General features: G+C 39.0%; 1 pseudogene; it reads right to left on the bottom strand.

The window, feature by feature from the left end:
- Positions 1–4867: 4867 nt before the first annotated feature.
- LOC116624100 lies at positions 4868–6204 on the bottom strand (annotated as a pseudogene).
- Between the last annotated feature and the right edge of the window lie 19232 nt (positions 6205–25436).

A 25436-nucleotide genomic window follows, 5' to 3' on the forward strand; every position in this document is an offset into this window, starting at 1 on the left:
TCCCCACATCCTTCATTTACCACATATTTGTTTGATGGGGTGGTTTTGAGTTGTTAGTGTTCTGGTACTTTTAATTCCTTTTTGGCTAGAACCTAAGTGTTTGGTTTGCCAGGTCATGAGCCTTGCACCTTGGCAAGAAAAACACTGCAAAGGCACAATAATAAGGAGTATTGCTTATTAAGAGGTCTCAAGTAGTTCATCTGCCTGCCTCACTGTTACTTTGGGAAGAGTTCCTTTACTTCTCTGTGATTCTATGAAACGAAGAGCCAGTTTGACCCCAAAGGGTATCTGCAACTGTTGTCCTGTCTTGTACCATTTCTAGGTAATTGCATTTCTCTTCCATGAGTTGTGAGTTGCCTATTCGCTGGAATCACTTTTTTAAAAAAATTTTATTTTATTATGTTAATCACCATACATTACATCATTAGTTTTTGATGTAGTGTTCCATGATTCACTGTTTGCATATAACACCCAGTGCTTCATCCAATACATGCCCTCTTTAATACCTATCACCCGGCTAACTCATCTCCCCACCCCCTCCCCTCTAGAGCCCTCAGTTTGTTTCTCAGAGTCCATAGTCTCTCATGGTTTGTCTCCCCCTCCGATTTCCCACCCTTCATTTTTCCTTTCCTATCTTTTTTTTTTAAACATATAATGTATTACTTGTTTCAGAGGTACGGGTCTGTGATTCACGTCTTACACAATTCACAGTGCTCACCATAACACATAGCTTCCCCAATGTCTATCAGCCAGCCACCCCATCCCTCCCACCCCCCACCACTCCAGCAACCTTCAGTTTGTTTCCTGAGATTAAGAATTCCTCATACCATGGAATCACTTACTTTCTTAATAGAAGTAGCTTCTGCCTCAGATCATTGTCACCTCATGGTCCCTTGATACTTTAAAAAATCTGTTTAGATTCCCAAATGGCAACTTTCTCTTGACCTCTGGGCTATATGGCCCTTAACTTTGAACTTATTGAACCTCTTGTTTTATCCTGGTGTAGTTCATTTCTGTCTGGTCTATCTTAGAAATTCCTATGAGAATATTGGTCTGAGTCTAGTAAAGGGGATTTTGTCCTTAATGCGTCACTCAGCGGTTAGGCTCTTCTTTTTATTCTGTTTGCTGTGATCTTTATGATGTAACCAGCAAAAACAACATGAATTCACTTTTTTTTTTACTGTTGAATGTTTAATATGAACATATACACTTAGGACATTTAAGGATATCTATACTTGAAGCTGTATCCACTACAGTATGCACTTCTTGGTTATCTTCTAAAAGTCCCCATCCTCAGCTTTATGGCTGCATCCTAATTACTCTAAAGTTGTGTTTCTCATCCTTGGCTACATTTCTGAATCATCTGAGGTGCTCCTAAAAAAAAAAAAAAAATGTTCCAGTCCCACCCCAGATATACTGAATCAGAGTCTCTGAAGTGTGGGAACTGGGAGTTTTAAAAATTACTTTCTAGCTGATTCTAAAGTACAGTTGTGATAGAGAACCATAGTTTCAGCCAATCAGTGTTTTAGGACAATTTCCCTGGTGGCTATTATTGGTGAACTTCTTATGGTAAGGAAGCATATTTGAACTCAAAGTCCAAGTGAATGAGGAAATGTGTGGCCCCAGTTGCTACTGGCTGTCATCTCATGACCAGCCTTAGGATGAAGGTGATGCTTTGGACAGTAAAGCAGAGAAAGTGGTCTCTGGTGACATCTTTGGGTGATTGAATCAATTAACTCCGAAACTTGCCCTACCTTTGGACTCCTGTTACATGAGAAAAAAACTTCTAAGTCAAAGAAATTGGGATCAGAGAGATTAAATGGTTCATGGAAGAAATGAAAAGCCAGGTCTAACAGTTCAGTTTTCTTCCTGCACGCTCTATGAAGTTACCTCTCAAGAAATTGGTGAGTTTAGAAGAGGTGAGAAAACAGTACCCGCTCCCAGGAAAGTCATAATATCTTTGAGGAAGATAAACCACAGTTGTTAGGAATCATGCCAAATGATCTTGTAACAAACTCTGGCAGCATGTTTGAGTTTACAAAGAGTATTGACATCTATTACCTCTTTTAATCCTCTCAAGAAACTCTTAGGTAAGGATATTATTAATACCTACTTTACAGCTGAGGAGATTGAGGCTCAGAGAAGATTTACTATTTGCCCAAGATGATCTAGTCAGTAACTGAGCTAGGAACTGAACCCAGGTATTGAGATTCAAAATCCAGTGCCCTTTTGGCTATGCCCCTTGCTGTGAATGCTCTCTGTGTTTTAGAATTCCATTATCATAAGGATTCAGGAGAAAGTGATGCTGTACTATCCCCAGGTGTAATAGAGACTTGGCATACACATGAATTTATTCTACATGGGGAGTTGTGTATTTCTGTTGTTAAATATGGAAGGTGGATGAAGTTCATAGAAATTGTTGAGTTCAAGGGAGGGAAGTGTTATCTTGGGAGATTAGAGAGTAGGGTTTCTGTGGAGGATTTAATTTGGTTGAATGGCTCAAGATTGCCTATCAATGGGAGTTGGTACGCCTATTTTATTTCTTTGTTTTATTGTCTCATCTTGTGCACTTTTGCTCATCCTTTTCTGGATACAATAGCCACATTCTTGATAAACACAGAATATGTGGAAGTTCCTGCCATCTGTGTTCTAGATAGAGCTTTCTTCTCTTTTCCCCCAGTCCCACCAAATTCATGGTAAACCAGTTGCCTCTGTCTCTAAACTAAGCTGCTTCTGCAACTAGTTTTTCCCCTAACTTCCCACAGGATAAAAAGAACAGCCTAGCAATCTTCCCTTTGTATTGCTCATAATTCTGGGAAGATAGTAAACCAATTATATAGTGCAGCTGTACAAACATCCCAACTATAATCTATGAAGTTCAGATTGTGAACACATTTTCATTGTCTTCTCTCCCCATATGGAATCTCATTGTTTCTTTTAATTATATTTTAAAAATGTGTTTATGTAAGATAGAATGTTCTTTAGCTAAAGTAAATTTAAGCTACATTGAAATGTTGAAATGAATTTTTTGAGGGAAAAACGTTTTTGGGAGAAAACTTACTTAGAATGAATAATAGTATTTGGGAATGGGAACGATTGAATTTTTGAGTCTAGTTTAGACTGTGTCAGCATAAGATTCCCCTTTCATGTTTCTCAGCAGTTACTTAACTGGGACCACCTCTTGGGATAGGTACCTAGCTTCGAAACCCAAGTCACTCTGTTAAAGGTATAATCATTGCACTGAATATTTATGAGCACTTACTGTAAAGCAGAGCCTACTTCAAGCGCTTTATGTGAATTAGGCTATTTAATTTTCAAAATGGCCTGATGATGTGCTTATAGTTACTATCCCCATTTTGCAGACAAGGAAACAAAGGTAGAGAGAGGTGAGTAAATTGCTCTTTGTCATCTACCAAGCCAGTGTTTAAGCCCAGGCATCTTTAATCAGATCAACACTTTCAATCAAAATGCTTAAATAGCTTCCGTCAAAAGGAAGTAACCTATTTAATTGGTTTTCCTTTAAGTGACCTCTTTCTTTCTGCAGCCACTAACTGGTTGACCAGTTAACTAGTCAACCAGTCTTAAAGTGACAGTGACACAGTTTTCTGTATCTCATTACCAAAAGGCAACTGGGAGAAATAATTTCCTGGAAGCAATTAGAGAAAGAGAAATAAGTTTTGCAGCTCTATTTTAAACATGTGGGCAAAATTACCTGTTAAATTTTATTTCTTTCACTTCTTGATTCTTGAGATGGTTTCACTTTGCCTGTAATAAAAAATATAACCATCTGTTGAATATTCCATATTCTGTACTTTTGACTTTACTGCATCCTCCTAGAAAATACTTCATTGAGTCTCAAGGACAAATTCATTCATTCTTTTTTTTTTTTTCTTCAGTCCATACTTGTAATTCTCTAGGAAGTGACAAATTTTCAAATGAATTGTTTCAATTGGTTGCCCATTGTTCACATGCTCTGCTGTGTTAGGAATGTAGCTTTGCTCCTCCTTAGAAGACAAGTAGTGGATTAGTGCTGGCTAATGATGAAAGGAATACACTTCCTCTAGTTCTCGATGTTTCTTTCTGTAAATCTGACTTTTCCCATAGCATATTTTAGATACTTTAAGGATGGGGCGCAGAAGAAAAATGACTTTTCAAAGCTCATGTGTTTAGAGAGACAGACCTGGAGTCACTATCTTAGCCTAGACTACTTTCAGCTAAATTTCACCTCCTCTCTCATCTTGATTGCTCTTTAATCTTTTTAGATTCTAGTCAAGCACACTTTTTGAAGGGCTTGTCATTTCTCTTTGTTTTTGGAAATGTACCAAATACAAGACCTGCCATGTTCTGAGGACCTGAGGAACTCCTGCTCTGGCTTCTGTCTAGTTCTGGTGATCAGGATAACCAGGGATGATAAAGCTTTAAACAGCTGAGTCACACTAGTAACACAGAAAAGAGAAAGCTTGACAAATGGAGATGCTAATTAGCTAATTTGTCCACCTTGACTTTTGTTAAGTACTGCTCCATTGAACTGTTATTCTTCCATTTCTTGGAAGAATGCTGCAAGAAACATCCTTATGAAATCTGATACTACATTTGCATGTTATTAAGGGGGATGTTATTAAGGAAGTTGCCTATAACATGGCTCAGTGCCCCATTAGGTAAGTCCCATGTGAGAATTCCCATTTAGTTCTAAGTGCAAAGAAAAGTTCTGCTTTCTCTGACAAACCATTGCATCTTTAGTTCTCCCTTCTTTTTTTTTTTTCGCTTGAGACACTGATTGTATTTGTGGGGGGTTAGGGAAACAGTGGAATGAGAAATACAAAACGGGAGAGAGCAGACGTCACAGATGCCAGGACCCCTAGAACTCCTAGCTCTCATCCTCGCTGTCCATTGACTCTGTTCCCACTTCTTCATAATCCTTCTCCAGGGCAGCCAGGTCCTCTCTGGCCTCTGAGAACTCCCTTCCTCCATGCCTTCGCCCATGTCCCAGTGCACAAAGGCCCGTTTGGCATACATCAGGTCAAACTTGTGGTCGAGGTGGGCCCAGGCCTCGGCAATGGCTGTGGTATTGCTTAGCATGCAGACTGCCCGCTGCACCTTGGCCAGGTCGCCCCCAGGCCCCACTGTGGGGGGCTGGTAGTTAATGACAACCTTGAAACCTGTGGGACACCAGTCCACAAACTGGATGGTATGCTTGGTTTTGATAGTGGCAATGGCGGCATTCACATCCTTGGGCACCACTTTTCTGTGGTAGAGCATGCAGCAGGCCATGTATTTGCCATGACGGGGGTCACACTTGACCAGCTGGTTGGAGGGCTCAAAGCAGGCGTTGGTGATCTCTGCCACTGACAGCTGCTCATGGTAGGCCTTCTCAGCTGAGATGATGGGGGAGTAGGTCACCAGGGGGAAGTGGATGCGGGGGTAGGGCACCAGGTTCGTCTGGAACTCTTTGAGGTCCACGTTGAGGACCCCGTCGAAGTGCAGGGAGGCCGTGATGGAGGACACAATCTGGTCGATGAGCCGGTTGAGGTTGGTCTAGGTGGGGCGCTCGATGTCCAGGTTGCGGTGGCAGATGTCATAGATGGCGTCGTCCACCATGAAGGCACAGTCCGAGTGCTCCAGGGTGGTGTGGGTGGTCAGGATGGAGTTGTAGGGTTCCACAACCACTGTGGATACTTGGGGGGTGGGGTAGATGGCAAATTCCAACTTGGACTTGGTGCCATAGTCAATAGAAAGCTGCTCCATCAACAGGGAGGTGAAGCCTGAGCCAGTGCCACCCCCAAAGCTATGGAAGATCAGGAAATCCTGAAGCCCGGTGCACCGGTCTGTCAGTTTTCGGATTTGGTCCAGCACAAGATTGATGATCTCCTTCCCCACAGTGTAGTGGCCTTGGGCATAGTTGTTGGCAGCATCTTCCTTGCCAGATATCAGCTGCTCAAGGTGGAAGAGCTGCCTATAAATGCCAGTTCTTACCCCATCTATGACAGCAGGCTCCAGGTCCACAAAGACAGCCCAGGGCACATGCTTGCCAGCCCTGGTCTCACTGAAGAATGTGTTGAAGGAGTCATCGCTGCCACCCAGCACCTTATCACTGGGCATGGTGCCATTGGGCTGGATGTTGTGCTCCAAGCAGTAGAGCTTCCAGCAGGCATTGCCCATCTGCACGCTCACCTGGCCCACATGGATGGAGATACACTCATGCATGGTTGTTCCGACAGGTGACGTTTGCCGAGGGTAGTTGACTGCAGACGCGTTACGAATCTCCAGCAACACCACCAATCCCCTTTAGTTCTCCCTTCTTAACAAAAATCAATCAGAATTTTCTTATCTCTTTGGCTAACTTAGAAAAATGAATTATATAAACACTTATGATCTCAATACTCTCTTTACTCCCTCCCTACACATCTTAAATTTTCCCAGGAATGATTTATTATTATTATTATTATTATTATTATAGTTTACTATTTTATTAGATGTGTTTTTGTGTGTTACTTGAAATTCTTTGCAAAATCTAGTTGATGTATAAAATATCTATTAAAAAGTTATAAATTGTGAGAATAACAACTGGGTGAGGAATGGGTTTTGTCCTTTATCTGGGAGACCAGATTTTTTCTTATAAAAGAAATTCTTTTTATTCTTTCTATTAGCGACAAAAAATATTTCCTCTACCCTCTCAGGTTGCTGAGTGGAGTCCTGCTAATTAAACTGATGAAAGACAGATTAGCAAGAGAAAAGCCAGATTTTTACTTGTGAATGTATATTGGTGTTTACAGAAAATGTGACTCAGGAGGCACTTAGAATTTGGGGCTTATATCCATCTTAATGAAGAAGGGTACTCATGGGAAAACAACTGACTTTTAGGAAAGATAAATGGACCCATAGAATAGATGGGAGATATGATAGTTTTGTGAGAATGTTTGTTTAGGCAATTCCTTATCCTGGTGCCAACTTCTTTTCTTTGGTGATAGGAGTCATTCTTCCCTGGTTATGAAAGTCCTGGGGAGGGATTAATTCTTTTGGAAGGCTCTGCTTTTAGGCAGGTAAAGGGAGTTCAGAAAAAAACAAAAACAAAGAACTCTTCACAGTGGTATGTTCTGGATCTATGTACTTTGAAAGATCACTGCCCTCAGGAGGAGAAGTTAATCTGGTTAGACCATTTGACATTGCAAAGTTCTTTCAAAAACCAGGACTTTTATTTAGCACGTCTCACATAAGGGTAGAACAGCTATTTTATTGAAAGAAGCACATATTGAAAGAAGTTGTTTCTTTCTGTGCTTTTATTTTGCCCTGTTATTTGTTTTGTTTTTAGTCTAACTAGGCTCCCAGGTTCCTAATTACTTTATTCATGCCAGAATTAGAGAGTTAAGTACTGGATTAGGCAAAAGTTAATTCAAATACATAGGATTTGCTCAACCAGAAATAGATAGTATCTTATAAAATTATGTTGTAGTATCAAGTCCAAGGTACATTCCCAGTCTGTCTACTCGTTTTTGTCTCAACTGTTTACCCTATTTGTTTGTTTCTTTAACTAAATCAATTCCCATTTATACTGTAATAATTTACTAAATTATCACTTTGTTACTTTTCTTGCATCCCTGCAACCAATCCATTTGTCCTACAATGTGGACAGTGTGATCTTTTAAAGGTAAGAGAGATTATTGAAAGTTGGAAACCTTTCATGGTTATCTACTGTCCTTAGAACAAAACCCTAACTTCTCAGCATGGCCCACAAAGCCCAGAATGACTTTGGTCCTGCAACTCATCTTGGGGCTCATTTCATATCATCTCCCCTTGCTCATTGCTTTCTGGACACAGTGGCTGTCGTTCTCTTCCTGCAGTTGTTGCCTAGGGCCTTTGTGCAAAGTGTTTCCCTTGCTTGGGCTATCTTTGTCCAGATTTTCTCATGATTGGTTCTCATCATTTGAGTATCACTTTTCCAGGGAAACTCTCTCTGACCTGTAGTCACCCTCTTACCCTATCCACTTTCTCTCACATCGCCTTGTTTTATTTTCTTCTGATCACCATTCCTATTGGAAATTGTTTACTTGTTTATTGTCCATCTCCTCCACAGAATGTAAATGTAAACTCAGTAAGACTAAGACGCTGTCTACTTTATTCTTTACTGTGATTTTATTACCTTCCTTAATATGTACTTACGGGTGATTGATTGAGTGAATCATGTCAAATAGAGAACAAAAATGATTGTACCACCTTCTAAAATAGAGTGATGTTTCCCATTCAGACAGTAAATTAATGGGACAGATGTGGAAATTGAATTTTGAATTTATTTTATATGAATATTTTAAAAATAATTTTACTCAAATGCGTGGGAAGACTTTCATATATATAATGCTTAAAATTTTGACATAAGCATAAACTGTTTTAAAAAAGATTTATTTATTTAGAGAGGAAGAGAGAGCATGAACAGGAGGGGCAGAGGGAAAGGGAGAGATAATCTCAAGCAGACTCTGTGCTGAGCTGACAGCAGGGCTGATCTCACCACCCTGAGATCACAACCTGAGTCAAAACCAAGAGTTGGATGCTTAACCTACTGTGCCACCCAGATGCCCCATGAAATAAGATAAACTTTCAGAAAGCTAGAAGTACGATACCAGAACCATTTTTTTTCCTGAACCATTTGGTAGTGTGTTACTTACTCCTGAATATTTTTATGTGTATTTCATGCTAAGGATATTCTCCTGTTTAACCAAATTCAACCACCAAATGAGGAAATGTACATTGATTCATTAATCTGGTATATTTTTCGGGATCCATTAAAGTTTCATCAGTTCCAATAATGCCAAAAAAAAAAAAAAAAAAAAAAAAAAATCCAGTAGACTAACTTGTTGCATGTAGTTGTCATTTCCCTTTAGCTTTTTTTACTTTGGAACAGTTCTTAGTCTTCTTAACTTTCACAGTCTGGACACTTCCTTTGTAATAAGAAAGTATTTTATGGGAAGGTACATTATAAAATATATAAAATATCTCTTTTTTTATCAAACTATCAATTTATCCATTTAATTATATTTGTTTCTCATTTTATTCAATGTGTTATATTCCATTGCTATCTTTATTTAAAATGATCAAATTGCCCTCAATTTAACCAGTAGAAATTTGTTCAAGCTAGTTTCTGTGTCCTTTTGATATATCTTCTTCATTCTTGCACATACACCTTTGCTCTCTGACATAACAAGATGTTCCAGGCTCATCTTGTATTTTCCTTGCTTTAATTTTGTCTATAATTAGCCATGTCCCCAAGGACCCTTAATTTCCTTTAGTGGAGAATGGTAATTAGAAACCAAGATCTGGACACCAAGTGTATTCCTTGTGACTGATATGTCATTGCTTCCAGGCCCTCACAGTGGGCTGACCTAAGGAATAAAAATACATGTAATATACATATTTATATTTATTTGTCTCTCTGTATCAATATCAATCTGTGTGTCAAAACTATAAATTCACACAATTCCTTCAATTCCAGTCTTCCTTAATCATATCCTAATCTGTCTCTTTGGGTGAGTTTACGTGTGATGACTTTATCAGCCTAACTGTCCCCTAAGTCTGGTCTAATCTTCAATTAAAAAAAAAAAATTCCATGATCATTGTATCTGTTGTCTGAGAAAAGCTGTGGGCAGGATTCTGGGGCAAGGCATAGGGGAATATGTTAAGAAGTGTATACTAAATATTAAATGATTGTATAATAAGTTTTCATAACTATCATACTTTTTGTTAAAATTCATAATAATGTAGCACCTTTTCCTATTTCTACAATCTGAATTCAGGGAATCACTGTTTATGTTTTTGCTGCTTTTTTAAAGCTAAGGATAAGCTTCTCAATACTCTTGAAGTTTGACTACTTCGCTTATTTTATATATATATATATATATATTTATCATGTTTATATGATATAGGACATAGTTGTGTAAAAATAGGATCAACTTATGATCTGGGAGTAGGTAAAATGAGATGTTTAGCAATTTTAGGATTCCTCAATAAACATCAATGCCAAATCATCTTATACCCGGTAAATGCCAAGCAGTTGAGAAGGAAGACAGCAAGTATTTGGGCAGTCGGAAATAAGGTGCCCGGGGGGAAGAGCAAGATGGCGGAGGAGTAGGAGACCTAAATTTCGTCTGGTCCCAGGAATTCAGCTAGATAGGGATCAAACCATTCTGAACACCTACCAACTCAACAGGAGATCGAAGAAAAGAATAGCAGCAACTCTTGGAACAGAAAAGCGACCACTTTCTGGAAGGTAGGATGTGCGAAGTGAATCCGAGGCGATATTCGGGAAGATAGATGGTGGGGGAGGGGGCCTCTGTCAGCCGCTACTGGCAAGAGAGCAGCAGAGCACAAAGTCGGAACTTTTAGAAGTCGGCTCCGCTGAGGGACGTCACTCCAGTGGCTAAGCGGGGGGTGGAACCCTCGCTGGGACAGTGTGGTCTCGGGACCCTCAGGGTCACAGAAAGACCGGGGGTGCCTGAGTGCGGCAGAGCTCCCAGGTATCAGAGCAGGGAAGCTGGCTGCAGAGACAGAGCAGAGGAGTGGGCTCTCAGCTCGGCGTTGCCATAAACCGTGATCCGTGGCACAGTCGGGCCACTGCTCCTCCAGCAGGGACCCAACAAGCAGCAGATCTGGAGAGACTCCCCTTCCTTCCCCAGGAGGAGTGGGGCAGGAGCGCACCACAGGGATCTGCTGGGTTTGGAGACTCCACACGGGTTCGGGTGCCAGAGATAGAAACGCTCGGTCATAGGCTGGTGAGCACAGAGTGCAGCCGGAGACCGGGGAGACGGGAGTGATTGATGCTTTTCTCTGGGGACTCACTGAGGAGTGGGGCCCCGAGTTCTTGCCTCTTCCGGGGCAGAGATTGGGAAGCCGCCATTTTCACTCTTGTCCTCCAAAGCTGTACGGAAAGCTTGCAGGGAACAAAAGCTCCCGAGACCAAACCCGAGCAGATTACTTAGCCCAGACCTGGCAAGGGCGGGCAATTCTGCCTCCGGCAAAGACATTTGGGAACCACGGCAACAGGCCCCTCCTCCAGAAGATCAGCAAGAACAGCCAGCCAGGACCAAGTTTACCAATCAATGAGAACAGCAGAACTCCAGCACTAGGGGAATATTGCACATAGAAATCATGGCTTTTTTACCATGATTCTTTAGTCTTTCACAGTTAATTTTTTTTTAACTTTTTTTTTTTTTGAATTTTTCTTTTTCCCTTTTTCAACCAACATCTTATCAATCCCTTTTTAAAAAAATCTTTTTTATTTTTCATTTTTAGAGTCATATTCTATCCCTTCATAGTAGTTAACCTTATTTTTAGTATATATATATATAAGTTCTCTCTTTAAAATTTTGGGATACAGTTTCTTCTAACAGACCAAAATATACCCTAAATCTCTAGTGTATGGCTTTATTCTAGTCTCCTGCCTGATCAAATTCTCTCTCCCCCCCTTTTTTTTTAAATCCTCTTCTTTCTTTATTCAGCCAACTTCTTATCAATTCCTTTTATAAAATCTTTTATAATTTTCATCTTGACAGTCATATTCCATCACTTCATTGTATTTACCCTTATTTTTGTACATATATAAGTTTTTCTTTCTTTAAAATTTTGGGAGCCACGTTCTTCTAACAGACCAAAATACACACAAAATCTAGTGTGCGGCATTGATCTATGCACCAGCCTGATCATATTTGATCATATTCTGGTTTTTTGTTTGTTTTTATCTTTTTCTTTTTCTTTTTTTTCTTTTTTCTTTCTTTTCCTTTCTTTTCCCCCGGTTTCAGGTCTCTTCTGATTTGTTTAGTGTATGTCTTTCTGGGGTTGTTGTTACCCTGTTAGCATTTTGTTCTCTTATTCATCTATTCTCCTCTGGACAAAATGATAAGATGGAAAAAATCAGCCCCCAAAAAAGAACAAGAGGCAGTACTGACTGCTAGGAATCTAATCAATACGGACATTAGTAAGATGTCGGAACTAGAGTTCAGAATGACGATTTTAAAGATACTAGCTGGGCTTGAAAAAAGCATGGAAGATATTAGAGAAACCCTTTCTGGAGAACTAAAAGAACTAAAATCTAGCCAAATCGAAATCAAAAAGGCTATTAATGAGTGCAATCAAAACTGGAGCCTCTTAACTGCTAGGATAAATGAGGCAGAAGAGAGAATTAGGGATCTAGAAGACCAAATGATGGAAAATAAAGAAGCTGAGAAAAAGAGAGATAAACAACTACTGGATCACGAGGGCAGAATTCAAGAGATAAGTGATAACATAAGACGAAACAATATTAGAATAATTGGGATCCCAGAAGAAGAAGAAGAGAGAGAGGGGCAGAATATTGGAGCAAATTATAGCAGAGAACTTCCCTTATTTGGGGAAGGAAACAGTCATCAAAATCCAGGAGGCACAGAGAACCCCCCTCAAAATCAATAAAAAAGGTCAACACCCCGACATCTAATAGTAAAACTTATGAATCTCAGAGACAAAGAGAAAATCCTGAAAGCAGCTCGGGAGAAGAGATCTGTAACCTACAATGGTAGAAACATTAGATTGGCCACAGACCTATCCACAGAGACCTGGCAGGCCAGAAGGGACTGGCATGATATCTCCAGAGCACTAAATGAGAAAAATATGCAGCCAAGAGTACTATATCCAGCTAGGCTGTCATTGAAAATAGAAGGAGAGATAAAAAGCTTCCAGGACAAAGAAAAACTAAAGGAATTTGCAAACACGAAACCAGCCCTACAAGAAATACTGAAAGGGGTGCTCTAAACAGAGAGCCTAAAAGTAACATAGACCAGAAAGGAACACAGACAATATACAGTAACAGTCACCTTACAGGCAATACAATGGCACTAAATTCATATCTTTCCATAGTTACCCTGAATATAAATGGGCTAAATGCCCCAATCAAAAGACACAGGCTATCAGATTGGATAAAAAAACAAGACCCATTGATATACTTTTTGCAAGAGACTCATTTTAGACCCAAAGACACCTCCAGATTGAAAGTGAGGGGGTGGAAAACCATTTACCATGCTAATGGACACCAAAAGAAAGCTGGGGTGGCAATCCTTATATCAGAAAAATTAGATTTTATTTTATTTTTTATTTTTTTTTAAAGATTTTTATTTATTTGACAGAGAGAGATACAGCGAGAGAGGGAACACAAGCAGGGGGAGCGGGAGAGGGAGAAGCAGGCTTCCCGCAGAGCAGGGAGCCCCACGTGGGGCTCGATCCCAGGACCCTGGGATCATGACCTGAGCCGAAGGCAGACGCTTAACGACTGAGCCACCCAGGCGCCCCAGACAAATTAGATTTTAAACCAAAGACTATAATAAGAGATGAGGAAGGACACTATATCCTACTTAAAGGGTCTATCCAACAAGAAGATCTAACAATTGTAAATATCTATGCCCCTAACATGGGAGCAGCCAATTATATAAGCCAATTAATAACAAAAGCAAAGAAACACATCGACAACAATACAGTAATAGTGGGGGACGTTAACACCCCCCTCACTGAAATGGAGAGATCATCTAAGCAAAAGATCAACAAGGAAATAAAGACTTTAAATGACACACTGGACCAAATGGACTTCACAGATATATTCAGAACATTCCATCCCAAAGCAACAGAATACACATTCTCCTCTAGTGCCCATGGAACATTCTCCAGAATAGATCACATCCTAGGTCATAAATCAGGTCTCAACCGGTACTAAAAGATTGGGATCATTCCCTGCCTATTTTCAGACCACAATGCTTTGAAATTAGAACTCAGTCACAAGAGGAAAGTTGGAAAGAACTCAAATACATGGAGGCTAAAGAGCATCCTTTAAAAGAATGAATGGGTCAACCAGGAAATTAAGAATCAAAAAAATTCATGGAAACCGATGAAAATGAAAACACAACTGTTCAAAATCCTTGGGATGCAGCAAAGGCAGTACTAAGACAATAGCAATACAAGCCTTTCTCAAGAAACAAGAAAGGTGTCAAATACACAACCTAACCCTACACCTAAAGGAGCTGGAGAAAGAACAGCAAATAAAGCCTAAACCCAGCAGGAGAAGAGAAATAATAAAGATCAGAGCAGAAATCAATGAAATAGAAACCAAAAGAACAGTAGAACAGATCAACGAGACTAGGAGCTGGTACTTTAAAAGAATTAACAAGATTGATAAACCCCTGGCCAGACTTATCAAAAAGAAAAGAGAAATGACCCAAATCAACAAAATCATGAATGAAAGAGGAGAGATCACAACCAACACCAAAGAAATACAAATAATTATAAGAACATATTATGAGCAACTCTATGCCAGCAAATTAGATAATCTGGAAGAAATGGATGCATTCCTAGAAATGTATCAACTACCAAAACTGAACCAGGAAGAAATAAAAAACCTGAACAGACCTATATCCACTAAGGAAATTGAAGCAGTCATCAACAGTCTCCCAACAAACAAGCCCAGGGCCAGATGGCTTCCCAGGGGAAGTCTACCAAACATTTAAAGAAGAATTAGTACCTATTCTTCTGAAACTGTTCCAAAAAATAGAAATGGAAGGAAAACTTCCAAACTCGTTTTATGAGGCAACCATTACCTTGATCCCCAAACCAGACAAAGATGCCATCAAAAAGGAGAATTACAGACCAATATCCTTGATGAACATGGATGCCAAAATTCTCACCAAAATACTAGCCAATAGGATGCAACAGTACATTAAAAGGATTATTCACCATGACCAAGTGGGATTTATCCCTGGGCTGCAAGGTTGATTCAACATCCGCAAATCAATCAATGTGATACAATACATTAATAAAAGAAAGGACAAGAACCATATGATCCTCTCAATAGATGCAGAAAAAGCATTTGACAAAGTACAGCATCCTTTCTTGATCAAAACTCTTCAGAGTATAGGGATAGAGGGTACATACCTCAATATCATAAAAGCCATCTATGAAAAACCTACAGCGAATATCATTCTCAATGGGGAAAAACTGAGAGCTTTCCCCCTAAGGTTAGGAACACGGCAGGGATGTCCACTATCACCACTGCTATTCAACATAGTATTAGAAGTCCTAGCCACAGCAATCAGGCAACAAAAAGCAATAAAAGGCATCCAAATCGGCAAAGAAGAAGTCAAACTCTCACTCTTTGCAGATGACATGATACTTTATGTGGAAAACCCAAAAGACTCCACCCCAAAACTGCTAGAACTCATACAGGAATTCAGTAAAGTGGCAGGATAGAAAATCAATGCACAGAAATCAGTGGCATTCCTATACACCAGCAACAAGACAGAAGAAAGAGAAATTAAGGAGTCGATCCCATTTACAATTGCACCCAAAACCATAAGATACCTAGGGATAAATCTAACCCAAGAGGCAAAGAATCTGTACTCAGAAAACTATAGAATACTCATGAAAGAAATTGAGGAAGACACAAAAAAATGGAAAAACGTTCCATGCTCATGGATTGGAAGAACAAATATTGTGAAGATGTCAATGCTACCTAGACCAATCTACACATTTAATGCAATCCCCATCAAAATACCATCCACTTTTTTCAAAGAAATGGAACAAATAATCCTAAAATTTGTATGGAACCAGAAAAGACTCCGAATAGCCAGAGGAATGTTGAAAAAGAAAAGCAAAGCTGGCGGCATCACAATTCCGGACTTCAAGCTCTATTACAAGGCTGTCATCATCAAGACAGTATGGTAGTGGCACAAAAACAGACACATAGATCAATGGAACAGAATAGAGAGCCCAGAAATGGACCCTCAACTCTATGGTCAACTAATCTTCCACAAAGCAGGAAAGAATGTTCAATGGAAAAAAGACAGCCTCTTCAACAAATGGTGTTGGGAAAATTGGACAGCCACATGCAGAAGAATGAACTGGACTATTTCCTTACACCACACACAAAAATAGACTCAAAATGGATGAAAGACCTAAATGTGAGACAGGAATCCATCAAAATCCTAAAGGAGAACACAGGCAGCAACCTCTCCGACCTCAGCCGCAGCAACTTCTTCCTAGAAACATCGCCAAAGGCAAGGGAAGCAAGGGTCAAAATGAGCTATTGGGACTTCATCAAGATAAGAAGCTTTTGCACAGCAAAGGAAACAGTCAACAAAACGAAAAGACAACCGACAGAATGGGAGAAGATATTTGCAAATGACATATCAGATAAAGGGCCAGTATCCAAAACGTATAAAGAACTTATCAAACTCAACACCCAAAGAACAAAGAATCCAATCAAGAAATGGGCAGAAGACATGAACAGACATTTTTCCAAAGAAGACATCCAAATGGCCAACAGACACATGAAAAAGTGCTCAACATCGCTCGGCATCAGGGAAATCCAAATCAAAAGCTCAATGAGATACCACCTCACACCAGTCAGAATGGCTAAAATTAACAAGTCAGGAAAGGACAGATGTTGGCGGGGCTGCGGAGAAAGGGGAACCCTCCTACACTGCTGGTGGGAATGCAAGCTGGTGCAGCCACTCTGGAAAACAGTATGGAGGTTCCTCAAAAAGTTGAAAATAGAGCTACCATACGATCCAGCAATTGCACTACCGGGTATTTACCCCAAAGGTACAAATTGAGTGATCCAAAGGGGCACATGCACCCCGAAGTTTATAGCAGCAATGTCCACAATAGCCAAACTATGGAAAGAGCCTAGATGCCCATTGACAAATGAATGGACAAAGAAGATGTGGCATACACACACACACACACACACACACACACACACACACACACACACACGCACACTGGAATATTATACAGCCATCAAAAATGAAATCTTGCTATTTGCAACGACATGGATGGAACTAGAGGGTATTATGCTAAGCAAAATAAGTCAATCAGAGAAAGAAAAGTATCATATGATCTCACTGATAAGAGGAATTTGAGAAACAAGACAGAGGATCATAAGGGAAGGGAGGGAAAAATGAAACAAGATGAAACCAGAGAGGGTTTCTCTCTCAGGAAACAAACTGAGGGCTGCTGGAGTGTAGGGGGATGGGGAGGAGGGGGATGGGGTGGCTGGGTGATGGACTTTGGGGAGGGTATGTACTATGGTGAGCGCTACGAATTGTGTAAGACTGATGAATAACAGACCTGTACCCCTGAAAAAATAATATATTATGGTAATAAAAAATTTAAAAAAATAAATGCAGGATATAACCCTTTTGAAATAATCCATTGGTTCAAATAAATAATTATTTCCCCAGAAGTTTTTAATCAAATTCAGGTTTTAAATAGAAAAATTATTAACATTGTATTTTACTACCAAAAGCTTATTGAATGATTCTGATCATTTCAAAACAGAGAGTATAACAAGAAATTTCATTATTATTCTAATCCAGTCTTATGATTTCATACAACCCAAAACTGCAAAGACATTTGGAATCAGAACACTGAGTTACTCCCTTCCTTTCCAAGTAAACAGAGAACCAAACATTAAACAAACTTGTAAAGAAATGAACTCAGGTTTAACTATCATGTCACATTGTTCTGGTAGCTAGCATGGTTGATCTTTGTTAAGTATGAAAAACAAAGAATTATGAGATAAGCTCCAAGTTCCCTTGGGGATTAATATTAACCTGTATTTCTATTATTGAAATTTGTTAAATTCCCAGGACACCACTCTCATATACTAAACATATACAAACCTATTTTATTACTAAGTAATTTTAAATTATCTTCCATTTTGGTTATCTAATTCAAACCTAAGCCCCTCCACATTTTAACATGCTTAATTGAAATCTGTCTGTAAATTTAAATTGTATCTGTTGGGATTCTCATACTTTCCAGGATGAGTGGTTAATATGTATATGTTCAGACCAATGTGCAAGCCTAACTTTGGTCACTTTTTGTGTAGTTCAAGTTCTGTCTTGTCCTCTGATATTAATCCTCCAGAAATAAAAAAAAAAAAAGGACAAAGCATCTGGTCAGTACCAGGGTGCTAAAACAGAGTAAGTGAAAAGGGCTTAGGAGGAGCAAACATCCCTCTGATTTTGTTGGCTTCTTTTTAAAGCCTCTCAGGTAGAAGGAACATCTATACAGGGACATCTAGTGGCAAAGAGGAATCAATACAGTATTGGGTCCATGACAATATTGGAACTTTACCTTTGCTCCATCTTCATACATCAAAAGGAATAAATTCCTGAGCTCTAGATAATGGCCATTTACAGCACTAATAATAGCATTTTAACAACAACAAGGAAATTGAAAAATCAAAGAATTTGAACCGAATCTTCTTTTTTTCATGATAATGAAACTAAGCTTATAGTCCAGATGGATTTGTTCCCGCCAGGTTCCTCTATTTTTTCAAGCCATAGTACTGTTAAGAAGTAAAGAATGGTTTTACCAAAATTAATCTTTCCAGAAGCATTGAAAGCCAGAATAAACCAATTCCCCTTTGTGTTGTAGATCATTAGTTTAATAGCATTATTTTATAAAGCAATAATGACTGTAATAAAAAAACTAATAGAAACTAACAACCTATATCACAATTAAAATCATGAAAATAAAGTAACAGCAAATCTTAAACTATTCAGTATCCTTAAGATATTTTCTTAATGTGCCTCTTTTACAAACATCTTTTTGCTTCTTTTTTAAAAAACGAGATTAAAAATTAGGTAAAAACTATTTCAATGCAAATACTATTTTTCCCATTAGCTTTCTTTCCTGATAAACAGGAAAAGCAACTGCTTTTCAGGTACTCCTGGAGAGCTTTATAGCCAACAAACAAAAAAAGGGGGATGGGGGTGAGCATTTAGATCTGGGTCTCAAAAGGAATGTGTTAGTAAGGACTCCAGGCACAATGTTTTGATTTTAAATTAATACTGACCTTCATTTCTTTGACCAACTTGGAATCTTACTAAGGCTGAACTTGAAAATGGGCATTGAATTGGCAAGATGTTTTGTGTTCACCTTGCCTCCCACGTGAATTACCTTCCACTTTCAGGGAAAGTGGCCTGAGCACCACCAGCTCCTCCGTGTGCTCACTCTTCTACTACCGATGCCAGTCCTTTTGTTCTTCATGATTACCATCACTATCCCCTTTGCACTGATAGAAGAGTGGACTTTCATATTTTAATGGCCAATTCTCATTCACGTAAGTTTATGAAAATATTAAGGTTGTATTTGGAATTGTTATGCAGTCATTAGGCAGAGCTGATATTTTCACTGATCTGGGCACCTTATTTGTTTTTTTGTTGTTACTTTATTATTATTATTATTATTATTATTATCTTATCTTAATCACCATACATTACATCATTAGTTTTTGATGTAGTGATCCATGATTCATTGTTTGCGTATAACACCCAGGGCTCCATTCAATATGTGCCCTCTTTAATACCCATCACCAGGCTAACCCATCCCCTCTCTCCCCTCTAGAACCCTCAGTTTGTTTCTCAGAGTACATAGTCTCTCATGGTTAGTCTCCCCCTCCGATTTGCCCTCCTTCATTTTTCCCCTCCTGTTGTTTTTTTTTTTCTTAAACATATAATGTATTATTTGTTTCAGAGGTACAGGTCTGTGATTCAACAGTCTTACATAATTCACAGCGCTCACCATAACACATACCCTCCCCAATGTCTATCACCCAGCCACCCCATCCCTCCGACCCCCCACCACTCCAGCAACCCTCAGTTTGTTTCCTGAGATTAAGAATTCCTCATATCATGGGGCGCCTGGGTGGCTCAGTCGTTAAGCGTCTGCCTTCGGCTCAGGTCATGATCCCAGGGTCCTGGGATTGAGCCCAGCCCCACATCGGGCTCCCTGCTCTGAGGGAAGCCTGTTTCTCCCTCTCCCACTCCCCCTGCTTGTGTTCCCTCTCTCACTGTGTCTCTCTCTGTGAAATAAATAAATAAAATCTTTAAAAAATAATAAAAATAAAAAATAATAAAAAAATAAAAAGAATTCCTCATATCAGTGAGATCATATGATACATGTCTTTCTCTGATTGACTTATTTCGCTCACCATAATACCCTTTAGTTCCATGCACGTCATTGCAAATGGCAAGATTTCATTCCTTTTGATGGCTGCATAATATTCCAGTGTGCGTGTGTGTGTGTGTGTGTGTGTGTGTGTGTGTGTGTGTGTACACCACATCTTCTTTATCCATTCATCTGTCAATGGATATGTTGGCTCTTTCCATAGTTTGGCTATTGGGGACATTGCTGCTATAAACTTCGGGGTGCATGTGCCCCTTTGGATCACTCAATTTGTACCTTTGGGGTAAATACCCGGTAGTGCAATTGCTGGATCGTATGGTAGCTCTATTTTCAACTTTTTGAGGAACCTCCATACTGTTTTCCAGAGTGGCTGCACCAGCTTGCATTCCCACCAGCAGTGTAGGAGGGTTCCCCTTTCTCCGCAGCCCCGCCAACATCTGTCCTTTCCTGACTTGTTAATTTTAGCCATTCTGACTGGTGTGAGGTGGTATCTCATTGAGCTTTTGATTTGGATTTCCCTGATGCCGAGCGATGTTGAGCACTTTTTCATGTGTCTGTTGGCCATTTGGATGTCTTCTTTGGAAAAATGTCTGTTCATGTCTTCTGCCCATTTCTTGATTGGATTCTTTGTTCTTTGGGTGTTGAGTTTGATAAGTTCTTTATACATTTTGGATACTGGCCCTTTATCTGATATGTCATTTGCAAATATCTTCTCCCATTCTGTCGGTTGTCTTTTCGTTTTGTTGACTGTTTCCTTTGCTGTGCAAAAGCTTCTTATCTTGATGAAGTCCCAATAGCTCATTTTGACCCTTGCTTCCCTTGCCTTTGGCGATGTTTCTAGGAAGAAGTTGCTGCGGCTGAGGTCGGAGAGGTTGCTGCCTGTGTTCTCCTTTAGGATTTTGATGGATTCCTGTCTCACATTTAGGTCTTTCATCCATTTTGAGTCTATTTTTGTGTGTGGTGTAAGGAAATAGTCCAGTTCATTCTTCTGCATGTGGCTGTCCAATTTTCCCAACACCATTTGTTGAAGAGGCTGTCTTTTTTCCATTGAACATTCTTTCCTGCTTTGTGGAAGATTAGTTGACCATAGAGTTGAGGGTCCATTTCTGGGCTCTCTATTCTGTTCCATTGATCTATGTGTCTGTTTTTGTGCCAGTACCATACTGTCTTGATGATGACAGCTTTGTAATAGAGCTGGAAGTCCAGAATTGTGATGCCGCCAGCTTTGCTTTTCTTTTTCAACATTCCTCTGGCTATTCGGAGTCTTTTCTGGTTCCATACAAATTTTAGGATTATTTGTTCCATTTCTTTGAAAAAAGTGGATGGTATTTTGATGGGGATTGCATTAAATGTGTAGATTGGTCTAGGTAGCATTGACATCTTCACAATATTTGTTCTTCCAATCCATGAGCATGGAACGTTTTTCCATTTTTTTGTGTCTTCCTCAATTTCTTTCATGAGTATTCTATAGTTTTCTGAGTACAGATTCTTTGCCTCTTGGGTTAGATTTATCCCTAGGTATCTTATGGTTTTGGGTGCAATTGTAAATGGGATCGACTCCTTAATTTCTCTTTCTTCTGTCTTGTTGCTGGTGTATAGGAATGCCACTGATTTCTGTGCATTGATTTTCTATCCTGCCACTTTACTGAATTCCTGTATGAGTTCTAGCAGTTTTGGGGTGGAGTCTTTTGGGTTTTCCACATAAAGTATCATGTCATCTGCAAAGAGTGAGAGTTTGACTTCTTCTTTGCCGATTTGGATGCCTTTTATTGCTTTTTGTTGCCTGATTGCTGTGGCTAGGACTTCTAATACTATGTTGAATAGCAGTGGTGATAGTGGACATCCCTGCCGTGTTCCTAACCTTAGGGGGAAAGCTCTCAGTTTTTCCCCATTGAGAATGATATTCGCTGTAGGTTTTTCATAGATGGCTTTTATGATATTGAGGTATGTACCCTCTATCCCTATACTCTGAAGAGTTTTGATCAAGAAAGGATGCTGTACTTTGTCAAATGCTTTTTCTGCATCTATTGAGAGGATCATATGGTTCTTGTCCTTTCTTTTATTAATGTATTGTATCACATTGATTGATTTGTGGATGTTGAACCAACCTTGAAGCCCAGGAATAAATCCCACTTGGTCGTGGTGAATAATCCTTTTTTTTTTTTTTTAAGATTTTATTTATTTATTCATGTGACACAGAGCAAGCACAAGTAGGGGAGCAGCAGGCAGAGGGAGAGGGAGAAGCAGGCTTCCCACCGAGCAGAGAGCCCAATGCAGGGCTCGATCCCAGGGCCCTAGGATCATGACCTGAGCCGAAGGCAAGACACTTAGTGACTGAGCCACCCAGGCACCCTGTTAATAATCCTTTTAATGTACTCTTGGATCCTATTGGCTAGTATTTTGGTGAGAATTTTTGCATCCATGTTCATCAGGGATATTGTTCTGTAGTTCTCCTTTTTGATGGGGTCTTTGGTTTGGGATTAAGGTAATGCTGCCCTCATAAAATGAGTTTGGAAGTTTCCCTTCCATTTCTGTTTTTTGGAACAGATTCAGAAGAATAGGTATTAATTCTCCTTTAAAAGTTTGGTTATATCTTGCATTTAAAATACTATCAAGTATTCATTTATCATTTCAATATATTCTATCTAGTTCTGTGGTTATTATTTAATCTTTTATAATGCTGATTTATATTTCATGACATACTTACTATAATTCAGTATAGGAATAATATAGGGAAATAAAAAATAGTACCAAATAACCAAAATTAATTTAACTTTTTTTCTTTTTTAAAGAAAGCATCTATATTTTGGGATTGTTTTTATGCAAACTTTCTTCTCAGTGTTGAAGAAAAAGATACAAGTGGATACTCAGTCTTCTGTTTCCCTCAGTGCAAAGTGATCTTTGAGAAATGGAGATATTTGAGCAAGCTTCGAAGATGGTAATAAGTGAAGGAGATTGACAAAGGCAATTATTAATACTGTCTCTTAAAAATAGGAAGAAAATTTTTACAACCTAAAACCTCAGCAAAATTCTTGAAATTATTTCTGAATGAAGTTTGCAAGGCCTTTAGAGAAGGAAAAGGTGATTTTTTTTAATTTAATTTTTTTTTTTTAAAGATTTTATTTATTTGAGAGAGAGAATGAGCAGGGAGAGCAGCAGAGGGAGAGGGAGAAGCCGACACTCTGCTGAGCAGGGAGCCTGATGCGTGGCTCTTCCTTGTACTTTGGGATCATGACCTGAGCCGAAGGGAGACGCTTAACTGACTGATCCACCCAGGCGCCCCGGAAAAGGTGATTATTAAAAATAAGCATATAGAAAAAAAAGGCAGGTAAGAGTTGGAGAGGATGTGGAGAATAACCCTGATTCACTGTTGGTAAAAATATAAGGTGGTGCAGCCAATTTGGAAGTCTGGCAGTTCCTCAAATGATTAAATATGGAGTTACCATATGACTCAGCAAATGGTTGGTTAGATGTCCAAGAGAAATGAAAACATATGTTCCCACGAAAACATGTACCGAAATGTTCCAGCAGCATCATTCATAATAGCCAAAAGGTGGAAACAACCCAAATGGCTGTCAGTGGACAAATGGATAAACACAATGTGGTATGTGCATTCAGTGAAATACTGTTCAACCATAGAGAGGAATGAAGTACTGACACATGATGCAACATGGAATAAGCTTGAAAACGTTATATTAAGTGAAAGAAGCCAGTTACCAAAGACCACATAATAATATGATTCCATTCACAGGTAAGTCCAGAATAGGTGAACTCATGTAGACAAAGTAGATTAGTGGTTGCCTAGGGCTGGAGGAGATGGACAGATTGGAGGGTGACAGTTAAAGGATACAGGGTCTCTACAATACTAAAAACTAATGAATTGTACACTTAATTTAATTTGTAAAATTTGAGTATAGTTGATATAATGTTACATTGGTTTCAGGTATACAACATAGTGACTCAACATCTCTGTAAGTGATGCTCTGTTCACCACAAGTGTAGCTACCAACATGTAGCTACCATGTAGCACCGTACAACGCTATTAAAATATCATTGACTCTCTTCTCTATGCTGTGCCTTTTATTCCCTGAATTGTACTCTCCAAGTGAGTTAATTGCACGTTATGTGAATTGTATCTCAATAAACCTGTTAAAAAAGTGAAATGCTGATACATTGCTACAACATGGATGAACCCTTGAAAATATTAGGCTGAGTGAAAGAAGTTAGGCCCTACAGATGAGATCCCAAAGAGATATTTATCGTTCTTCCAGCCAGATGCAGGCTACCAGTCAGAGATCATTTTTACTATAAGCAAAGTTGCCTTGTAAAATATGCCCAATGCTAGCTTTTCCTGGGCTTCGAAGGGAACAGAGCTAGAAAGTTAACTTAAGGTCAGATTATCATGTAGAAGGTGAAAAGGGTAGCTCTTTGCCCTCAGACATGTACTGAACTCCTTACACTAACTTATTACCCATTAGATTCTATTCATCTTGGCTTCTGTGATTTCCATCTTACTCTTGGAAAAATCAGTATAATTTATTAAATTTTTTTACATACAACATTTAAAATATTATTTTATTGTTTTCCCTTATCTCGACTAAATAAAATCCCTTAATGTAGCCATTTTTACACAGGATAATTTCTTCATATTTTTAATATAAACTCTTCTTCCATTAGCAATCTATGCTACCACATTGTTCTGTAGAAATTCGGCATAACAGACTATAACTTAGACCACAGCTAAGCATAGAAAATTGGTATTAAATACCAGAGACCCAAGAATCAGTACAATTTATACCAAAATATTGCATTTCTGTTGTTATTGTTTTCCTATTCATTAACTACCCATCATCTTTTTTCAGTTAACTAAAAAGCCAATTGTGAGGATACATGATGGTCAGTGATAAGGAGTGAACATGGCAGGAAACTTTAGGCATTGCCAGAGCATAGATTTTTCTTGGTTGGTATTAGAGTTCCTTCTGTGCAACTAGAATGATTGGGGGTAGATATATCTGAGTAAAGGTATGCTGGGACACACAGTTTCTAAAAAATGACAGGATTTTTGAAATGATGACTACAGCTAACATCCCTAATATAACTTGCCTGCTTTTTGTGGAAATGCCTGAAGTACACATATTGGTCTTTTTACCATCTCACATGGAGTCCTGTTCTAAAGGTATTTTCCATGAGTGGATTACTTCTGTGAAATGAAACAAAGAGACAATATATGATGTAGCTAAAACCAGTTATTCAGTCAAGGTCCAACTAATGGCCAATTAGTGATTTATTTGCAAGTTAACACTTTTGGGGGAGGGGAATGTCAATCTAAAGGCTGTTTAATTGATATTTGTTGTTTTTTAAGGGCCAGTAGCAATTCAAGTTTACCTTGTAGAGTACAGCAAAATGATAAATTATGCTTACAGTTATTCTTTTGATTCACAGGGCATTTCTTTTTTTTTTTT

This window comes from Phoca vitulina, unplaced genomic scaffold (assembly GCF_004348235.1).
Source record: "Phoca vitulina isolate PV1807 unplaced genomic scaffold, GSC_HSeal_1.0 scaffold64, whole genome shotgun sequence".
NCBI lineage: Eukaryota > Metazoa > Chordata > Mammalia > Carnivora > Phocidae > Phoca > Phoca vitulina.